The sequence below is a fragment of the Oryx dammah genome, unplaced genomic scaffold (genome assembly GCF_014754425.2).
Source record: "Oryx dammah isolate SB20612 unplaced genomic scaffold, SCBI_Odam_1.1 HiC_scaffold_17, whole genome shotgun sequence".
Classification (NCBI taxonomy): Eukaryota; Metazoa; Chordata; class Mammalia; order Artiodactyla; family Bovidae; genus Oryx; species Oryx dammah.
The window spans coordinates 67,239,686-67,250,331 of NW_024070201.1; positions in this window are offsets into that span (position 1 = coordinate 67,239,686).

The following is a 10,646-nucleotide window of genomic DNA, read 5'->3' on the forward strand; positions in this document are numbered from 1 at the left end:
AGCAGCATCAGGAGTCTCAGCAGGGGGGGCAGTATTTCCAGGCACTTCCCAGGCATCATGTCATGAGTCCAACCTGTTCCGGTCTCTCCTGCCTAGGGAGCCTGGTTCTTGATTAATACCAAGTCAAGTGTTTTGTCCTTGCTAGGTTTTACTTAGCAAGCCTGAGGTTAAAGATGAGTTTTCCTTTTATCTGTGAATATTTTATCTCCTATTTATAGATGGAGCACCTTTTTCCCCACCAGAAAATCCCAGTATACTAAATCTCTTTTGACTTAACAGTTGTCTATTAAAAAGGATTAGATAAACACAATGAATTATAGACGAAGTTAAAATAATTTATGCTCAGTGTCCGTGCCTAAGAGTCAAATTGAGTTCCTGATGTAGAGTGGGATTTTTAACATGCAAATAATTGTATTTGTTTACTCAAGCCATCAGGATATGTCCCAGTATTGTGACCTTTATAGCAATGATATAAGCTAGAAAGAGTAGTTATATGGTACACATAAGTAGGAGTCCAGAAGTCAGGATATTGGGTTTATGGCTAATGCCACCTCTGACTATGTAACCTTGGCCAGCTCACTCAAATGATCTGAGCCTCAATTGCCTTGGAAATAGTCAGCTATGTTCCTGTTGCCAGTAACATACAGATGCAGTTTATCTTTGATGATGAGAGCTTATTATAAGGTTGTGTGATAAAATGACATGATACAGAAAATTATCATTTTAGCCCTAATCCTGGAACTCCAAAACTAGAATGATGTAGTTAAAAGTAAAAGAGAAAATTAAGCATCATATAAGATAAAGCCAGATGTAGTGTTTCATACTCTCCGTATGAACCTATTATTGTTATGGTCAAGATATATCATATGGGCTTCCAGGGTGGCCCAGTGGTAAAGAATACACCTGCCAATTCAAAAGAAGCAGGAGAGGCAGTTTTGACCCCTGGGTCAGGAAGATCCCCTAGCAGAGGAAATGACAACCCTCTCCAGTATTCTTCCCTAGAAAATCCCATGGACAGAGGAGCCTGTGGGTTATAGTCCATGGTGTCAAAAAGAGCCAAATATGACTAAGCAACTGGGCATGAACAGATGATGGCTAAGTTTCTCACTTATGAGAAACTTAGTTTATGAGTAGCTAAGTTTCTCACCATTCAGTGTTAATCACACCAATTAGAAGTGATTTTGGACAAAGCTGCCTCAAAGGCAAGTGGATCTGTATAACTAGGTTCACTTTAGTTCACAAACAGATTCTTGCTATAATCAATAGTGGCCAAAGCAGTAGTTTTAAATTCATTAGATGAACATGATATACCATTCTAATTTGTTTAAAAAAAAGCATTTGGGGGAAATTTCTTCAGAAGAGATCTGAGTATATTTTTCTTTAGATGAAGGTACCAAACCTATACGTTTGCCATGAAGATTTACATATATGTAAACTGTGAAATATTAGGTAAAACCAATTATTATATCATGACAAGAGAGCTTTTAGAATTTCTTGTGTTTTCTGATGTATTATCAATTATCATCTGTGGGTAAAGATACTTTATTTGGCTAGCTAGTTAAAATATAGTCAAGTATTAATTATTAAGGTCTCAATTAGAATCAGTTTTTAAGTGAAAAAGATTTTGTGGAAACCAATCATGTGATGTTAATTGCCTAATCTAGTCAATTGTCTTTATTCATGGTTTAGGTATTTGCAAATTCATCCACTCTCTGAAATTTATTTGGAACTCTAAAATTAATTGAGTTGGCACTTTCAAGTCATTCACAAACATGGAAAGAGTGAGGAAACTTTTGAGTTGCTCTGGGGGTGCATTTCTAGGTGAGACCAAACAAGATAACTCTGACTTCTTTTTACAGCTTTTGTACTGTAAACAGACATCTTGTTTGCAATTCATTCATTGTCATCTTTTTTTTTTTTTGCATTTTTGTGCTTTTTCTTGATAACTTTGTCATTTAAAGTGGCCCCCAGGTTTAGTGCTGAAGTGCTAGCTAGTGTTCCTAAGTTGTTAACAGTGTTCCTTCTTGTTCACAGCAAGAAGGCTGTGATATGCCTTACATACAAAATAAGCATATTAGATAAATTTTGTCCAGGCATGAGTTATGATACCCTTGGCTGTGAATCCAGTGTTGACAAATCTGCAGTATATATTCAACAAGGGTCTTTAAATAGAAACACATGTAAAATATTGATTGGTCAATGAAAATGTTGTGACCAGAACTTCATAGGAACCTAATCCTGTATTTTTCCCATCAAAAATAATTCAGGATTCACTAACCCAGTGTTTGCAGTGACTTTTTAGAACATTACTACCAAACATTTTAAAACCTTGAGTATATTTATTTCTCCTACTCTGTTTTACGGTTCTACCTGGCATAAAATGAGAGAGGGAGCAGAGGTGTGATTTGTAGAAGAAATTTACCCTGAAGGACTAAGATTTAGCCTTAATTTATGTAATAGCAACACCTTGGCAGAAATCATAGCAACATTCCTGCAGAAATGATAGTCATAAAAGGAAACTTTGGAGAGAGACAGATCAGAACAAGACAGAGTGAAGAGGGGGGAATGAATCCTCCTCCTCACTGATCATGTTCCGGTAGGACTTTGTGTAGAACTTAATGATGGAGCTGTGTTTCAAGTATTTGTCTGTCTCACCTAAGAGGCCACAGACTTCTTCACAGAACAGAGTCTACCTGGCTTATAAAATCTGAGATATGCAAGACTATACCAAGATAGAAGAGAAAGAAGCATTATCAGCCAAGCCATTATCCACGGTTCAGTGACTCTTATTTTGCCTTCTAAAGTCATCCCACAAGCGTGTCTAAGAATCCTGGTGGATGTTATTCATGAGCTCATTAACACTTCTGGCTCACTAGGGTTCACATGAGACCTCATTCATTTATTGTTTGCTTGTTTGGCTCAATCTTCTTTCCCTGTGTATCATCCCGTCTGCTGACTCTGTTCCGTTTTCTCATATCACTACAGATTCTGCTGGTTACTGACCTATCTATCACTGATACTGTTCTGTCTAGGTAGTATCACCCCATCCTAGGAACAGTTCACAAAATGGCCAAAAACCTCCACTATTCTTTATATTGGACACTGTCCCTCTGTTTTACAGGGACTGTCAGACATCTTTCCCAGAGAAACATTTTAGGTATCATGTTTGAGTGATATTCTGTATTGCTGTTGATGTACAATCCACCTCTGGTTTAGTTTACACATTCCATTAACTTGGCAACATAGACTTGCTTCTTGAATCTCTTATAGAGTTTTCAGTTAAAAAAAAAAAAATTCCTTTTACTCATATTGCCCTCTCACCAGAACTCAGCAGCAGTCTATGGAGTATTGAGAGTGAAAACAAATTGTCTAAAACCGTGCTCTGCAGAGAAATTTTTTTCCAGCCCTGGGTTACTACACCCTGATTCTGGTCAAAAATTACATATATTGTGTTCAAGAGTGTAGGTTCTCAACCTTATTGACCAGACACTGACTCCACAAAATGACTGTTGAATAATCTTTGGCAAATTATTCAATTTCCATGGGCCTCCCATTCCATACAAATAAAAGCAGTATTACAGTGGAATCATCAGAGTATCATCTGCCATCTAGGTTGTGGGGTTGTCTAGCACGTATGCATCAGTTACATTTAAATAAAACTGGAATTATTAAACACTCAGTGAAGTTTAGTTATTTTTCCTTTGAGATGTATTCTCACCTCATACAAATTGATGTGAATTAGATTTAAATCTTAAATTTTTAGACAAGTCCAGATATGCCTTAATAGTAGGTTTGATATTTCAGTGCCCAATACGTTCCTGATCTTTCAGTGCCCAGCAATTTTAGCACATTTAGTAGTAGTTCAACATTCAGAAAACGAAGATCATTGCATCTGGTCCCATCACTTCATGGCAAATAGATGGGGAAACAGTGGAAACAGTGGCTGACTTTATTTTTCTGGCCTCCAAATTCACTGCAGATGGTGACTGCAGCCATGAAATTAGAAGACGCTTACTCCTTGGAAGGAAAGTTATGCCCAAACTAGACAGCATATTAAAAAGCAGAGACATGACTTTGCCAACAAAGGTCCCTCTAGTCAAGGCTATGATTTTTCCAATAGTCATGTATGGATGTGAGAGTTGGACTATAAAGAAAGCTGAGTGCAGAAGAATTGATGCTTTTGAACTGTGGTGTTGGAGAAGACTCTTGAGAGTCCCTTGGACTGCAAGGAGATCCAACCAGTCCATCCTAAAGGAGATCAGTCCTGGGTGTTCATTGGAAGGACTGATGTTGAAGCTGAAACTCCAATACTTTGGCCACCTGATGCAGAAGGCTGACTCATTGGAAAAGACCCTGATGCTCGGAAAGATCGAGGGCAGGAGGAAAAGGGAATGACAAAAGATGCAATGTTTGGATGGACCAAATGGACATGGGTTTGAGTGGACCAACCAGGAACATCACCAATGGACAGGGAGTCCTGGCATGCTGCACTTCATCGGGTCCCAAAGAGTCAGACACAACTGAGTGACTGAACTGAACTGAACTGAAGTAGTAGTTCAGGAGATATTTGTTGAATAAATAAGAAAAAGAGTTTGAGGCATTGAAATACACAAAAAAGGGAATATGCCACTAATACACAGTAGTGATTTTAGTTGGAGAAAGACAGGAGAGCTTAATTGTGCCTAAGGAAAAACAAAGTGCCTCATAACATTTCTTAAATGAAAAACAGCAGACAGTTATTGAGTAACTTTTCATGCCATGAACTGGCATATATTATCTCATTTAACAGTCATGTGTTTGTATGTTCTGTTCACTTTTCCCACTTGTAGACGAAAAAACTAAGAGAGGAAGTAAGTTTGTCAGGGTGACACAAGTAATATGGCGAAGGGTAGGGAATCACATGTTGATAATCTGAACATAAGGGTGTCACATTTTTTAAGGAATTTTTTTTTTAATTTTTTTAATGTTTTTGAATGAAGATCATGGCATCTGGTCCCATCTCTTCATGGGAAACAGATGGGGAAACAGTGTCAGAGTTTATTTTGGGGGGGCTCCAAAATGACTGCAGATGGTGACTGCAGCCATGAAATTAAAAGATGCTTACTCCTTGGAAGAAAAGTTATGACCCACCTAGATAGCATATTCAAAAGCAGAGACATTACTTTGCCAACAAAGGTTCATCTAGTCAGGACTATGATTTTTCCAGTGGTCATGTATGGATGTGAGAGTTGGAATGTGAAGAAAGCTGAGTGCCGAAGAATTGATGCTTTTGAACTGTGGTGTTGGAGAAGACTCTTGAGAGTCCCTTGGATTGCAGGGAAAACAAACCAGTCCATTCTAAAGGAGATCAGTCCTGGGTGTTCTTTGGAAGAAATGATGCTAAAGCTGAAACTACAGTACTTTGGCCACCTCATGCAAAGAGTTGACTCATTGGAAAAGACTCTGATGCTGGGAGAGATTGGGGGCAGGAGGAGAAGGGGATGATAGAGGATGAGATGGCTGTATAGCATCACCGACTTGATGCAGGTGAGTTTGAGTGAACTCCGGGAGTTGGTGATGGACAGGCAGGCCTGGCATGCTAAGATTCACGGGGTCTCAAAGAGTCAGACATGACTGAGAGACTGAAATGAACTGAACTGAAGTATAATTGATTTACAGTGTTGTGTTAATTAGTGCTATACAGCAAAGTGACTCAGATATCTAACATCATGTTCTTAATTAAATTCTTAACAGAAGAAAAAGGTGAATAAATGAGGTAAATGAGTGAATGAGAATTTAACAAGCATTGTAGATATTAAGGCATAAGCCCTTGCTTGCATCAACTTGATGGATCTGAATACCAGTTACCTCATTAGTTAAATGAATAGTTAACTCATTTTTCTGTGCCTGTTTCCTGACCTATCAAACAGTGACAAACATGATATGTATGTAACCAATTATGAGGTTTAAATGGAATAATAATATAAAAGACTTGTTCGGTGCCTGGCAGATGGTATAGTGCTTAATAAATAGCTACAACTATCATTATTTTGCTTGCTCTTAATTTTGTTACTTATATTTCTTAGTTTAATATTTTATTTACTTAAGGATGAATTGAAACAAATGGGAATTCTTATACACACTTAAATTAAATGTTATCCTTTCAGATTAGTTCTAAAATAGTTTGGTGGGCAAAAATTTGACTTCACTTCCTTGGAATGTTAACGTAAATGAAACCTTTCATTATCTAGTTATTTTAGAGAAAGGGGAATTCTTTTCAATTCTTACGGATGCAGGTGTAACAACAGAAAAACTGCAGTTATACTGCTAGGATATAACTTGCTTTTGAAAGAGCTAGGAAAAGAGATCAGTTTCTTCTGAGAAATCTTTGTGTGAGAATAATAGCAAAATCCTAAGATGTCTTCTTTTTTATGGTCATGACTGTGCCGACAATGGCACCTTAACTAACACATTTTACAAAAACAGACTGAAAAAGAATGTGTTTTCTTCTGAGAATTATACAGAACAAGAGAATATTTATTATCCGTTGTTGGCATTTTGATCATTTTCCTTTACAGTATAGACAGTGGCAAAAATGCCAACTTGCAACAAATAGTTGAAGACGCTTTCTTGTTTGGAGCAGGAAGGCAATTGTTCCAAGATTTTCTGAATGTGGCCTGCAGAAATAAGCAGTTCTTTTCATGGCAGATAGATTGTGATGATTATTCTCCAGCCCCTGTTGTAAAATTGTACTATAATTGATTTTTTTCTATATTTAAGTTCACATATACTTAACTAATAGATGTATATAAATGGATGTTCTAATTTAAATTCTAAATCATGAACTGAGACTAGTTTTTTAAAAATGCAAATCCTTCTCAAGTCTGTAATTGAGTTATTATTATACCTAATCTTCAAGATCTTCACAATCACACTTTTAAAAATTGCTTATAAATATGTTTTCTTAGCACTCTTTTTATACCATTAGTTGCCAGTTGTATTCAAATACTTTATTTCCTTTACTCTAAGAGCACCCTGCTTGGCAGGTGGATTCTTTACCACTGAGCCACCTGGAAAGCCCATATGTATATAGGCAACATATTATTACTAAAAGTACATATGTTCTGGAAGCCTATGCCATTCTATATCTTGATCAAGGCATAGCTGACCCTTCATATCACTGATATGATGCTTTAACAACCAAACACCTTTTATCTCTTAAGGTATGGTTAAACCTCCCTTATGAAGAGCAGTTACTTCTGTATGAATCAATACACCATGAGGCATATGCAGATAAACTAAAGAAGTTATAAGTAATATGAAGAGAGATCAAAGCAAAATGAGGAATTACAGCCACTATGGAGAACAGTGTGGAAATTCCTTAAAAAACTGGAAATAAAACTGCCTTATGACCCAGCAATCACACTGCTGGGCATACACACCGAGGAAACCAGAATTGAAAGAGACACGTGTACCCCAATGTTCATTGCAGCACTGTTTATAATAGCCAGGACATGGAAGCAACCTAGATGTCCATCAGCAGATGAATGGATCAGAAAGCTGTGGTACATACACACAATGGAGTATTACTCAGTCATTAAAGGAATACATTTGAATCAGTTCTAATGAGGTGGATGAAACTGGAGCTGATTATACAGAGTGAAGTAAGCCAGAAAGAAAAACACCAATACAGTATACTAACACATATATATGGAATTTAGAAAGATGGTAATGATAACCCTGTATGCTGCTGCTGCTGCTGCTGCTAAGTCACTTCAGTCGTGTCCGACTCTGTGCGACCCCATAGACAGCAGCCCACCAGGCTCCCCCGTCCCTGGGATTCTCCAGGCAAGAACACTGGAGTGGGTTGCCATTTCCTTCTCCAGTGCATGAAAGTGAAAAGTGAAAGGCAAGTCACTCAGTCGTGACCGACTCTTTGTGACCCCATGGACTGCAGCCTACCAGGCTCCTCTGTCCATAGGATTTTACAGGCAAGAGTACTGGAGTGGGGTGCCATCGCCTTCTATGCGAGACAGCAAAAGAGACACAGATGTATAGAACAGTCTTTTGGACTCTGTGGGAGAGGGCGAGGGTGGGATGATTTGGGAGAATGGCATTGAAACATGTATAATATCATGCAAGAAACAAATTGCCAGTCTAAGTTCAATGCAGGATACAGGATGCTTGGGGCTGGTGCACTGGGATGACCCAGAGAGATTGTAAGGGGAGGAAGGTGGGAGGGGGGTTCAGGATTGGGAACACCTGTACACATGTGACATATTCATGTTGATGTATGTCAAAACCAATACAGTATTGTAAAGTAAAATAAAGAAAAAAAAAAAAAGAGTGATAGAGTTGTGGTGACTTTTCTGTTTTGTATAACATTGTCAGGGAACACTTCTTTGAGTAGGTGATATTTAAGGAGATCCCTCAATGAAGAGAGGAAGGGAAGGGAGTCTGGTAAGGAGGAAGAACATCCTGGTGTAGGAAACTCAAGTGAAAATCTCTTAAGGAATTGCTGGAAGACCAGTGTGATCAGGGCTTTCCCGGTGGCTCAGGGAAGGATACTGATAAAATCTGCCTGCCAGTGGAGGAGACATGGATTTGATCTCTTGGTCAGGAAGATCCTCTTGAGAAAGAAATGGCAATGCATGCCAGTATCCTTGCCTGGGATTCTTTAACAAAGAATCCTCCTGCCAATGCAAAAGACTCTGGTTCAATGCCTGGGTTGGGAAAATATACTGGAGAAGGAAATGGCAACCCACTACAGTATTCTTATCTGAAAAACCCCATGGACAGAGGAATCTAGCGGGGTACATTCCATGGGGTCACAAAAGAGTCAGACACGACGGAGGGACTAAACAACAACAGAAACAACAGTATGATTAAGGGATAATCAGCATAGCTGAAGCAGGAAGGAGTCTAGGTTGAAATTAAATTATATGAGGCTTTGAAAATGTCAAGGCGTTGGATTCTGTTCTAAATGTGAGGCAAACCATAAGAAGATTTTGAGAGTGAGAGTGATTATGATCCTATTTATAACAGTAGAAGATGACTCTGATAGTTACATGTAGATTAAACCAGATTAGCAGTAAACAAACCACTAAGGCTGTCACTGAAATAGTTCCCAGAGATGATGGCTGCTTGAATTCCTGTACTACTGGTAACAGTGAAGACAAGTGGGCTAACTCAGCACATTTTCAAGACATATTAACAGGCTTCAGGATTATAGTAAATATAAAAATAATTGAGGATGACTCCAAAGTCTGAGCAATTAGATACAGGATGAACGCCAAGATGGGAATGGCTTCCCTGATGGCTCTGTGGTAAACAATCTGCCTGCCGGTGGAGGAGACATGGGTTTGATCCCTTGGTCAGGAAGATCGTCTTGAGAAATGGCAATGCATACCAGTATCCTTGCCTGGGAAATCATGGACAGAGTAGCCTGGCAGGCTACAGTCCCTGGGGTTGCAAAAGAGTTGGGACATGACTTAGCAACTAACAACAACAGCAAGAGTTCATTTACACTGGAAAGTAGAGCTATGTTTTGGATATGTTAAGCCCATTTAGTAGAAGATTTAACAGACATTTAGCTATAAGGTTCTTAATTGTAAGTTTCTATAGCACTTTGTTGCTCATTCAGTCATGTCTGACACTTTGAGACCCCATGGACAGAAGCACACATCATGTTCCCTGTCCTCCATCATCTCCCAGAGCATGCTTAAATTCATGTCTATAGAGTTGGTAATGCCATCCAACCATCTTATCCTCTCTTATCCGCTTCTCCTCCTGCCTTCTATCTTTCGCAACATCAGGGTCTTTTCCAGTGAGTCAGCTTTTTGCATCAGGTGGCCAAAGCCTTGGAGCTTCAGCTTTAGCATCAGTTATTCCAATGAATTTCAGGGTCGATTTCCTTTAGGCTTGAATATTTTGATCTCCTTGCAGCCCAGGGGACTTTCAAGAGTCTGCTCCTCACCACAGCTCAAAAGCATCAATTTTTCGGCACTCAGCCTTCTTTATAGTCTAACTCTCACATCCATACATGACTACTTGAAAAACCGTAGCCTTGACTAGATGAACCTTTGTTGGCAAAGTAATGTCTCTGCTTTTTAATATGCTGTCTCATTTCATCATAGCTTTTCTTCCAAGGAGCAAGCATCTTTTAGTTTCATGGCTACAGTAACCATCTGCAGTGATTTTGGAGCCCAAGAAAATAACACCTGTCACTGTTTCCATTGTATCCCCATCTATTTGCCATGAAGTGATGGGACTGGATGCCACGATCTCAGTTTTTTGACTGTTGAGTTTTAAGTCAGATTTTTCACTCCCCTATTTCACTTTCATCAAGAGGTTCTTTAGTTCCTTTTGCTTTCTTGCATAAGGGTGGTGTCATCTACATATCTAAGGTTATTGATACTTTTCCCAGCAATCTTGATTTTAACTTGTTCTTCATCCAGCCCAGTATTTAGCGTGATGTACTCTACATACAAGTCAAATAAGCAGAGTGACAAAATACAGTCTTGACACATTTCTTTCCCAATTTGTAACCAGTCTGTTATTCCATGTCCAGTTCTAACTGTTGCTTTTTGACCTATATACATATTTCTCAGGAGGCAAGTAAGGCGGTCTGGTATTTCCACCACTTTAACAATTTTCCACAGTTTGTT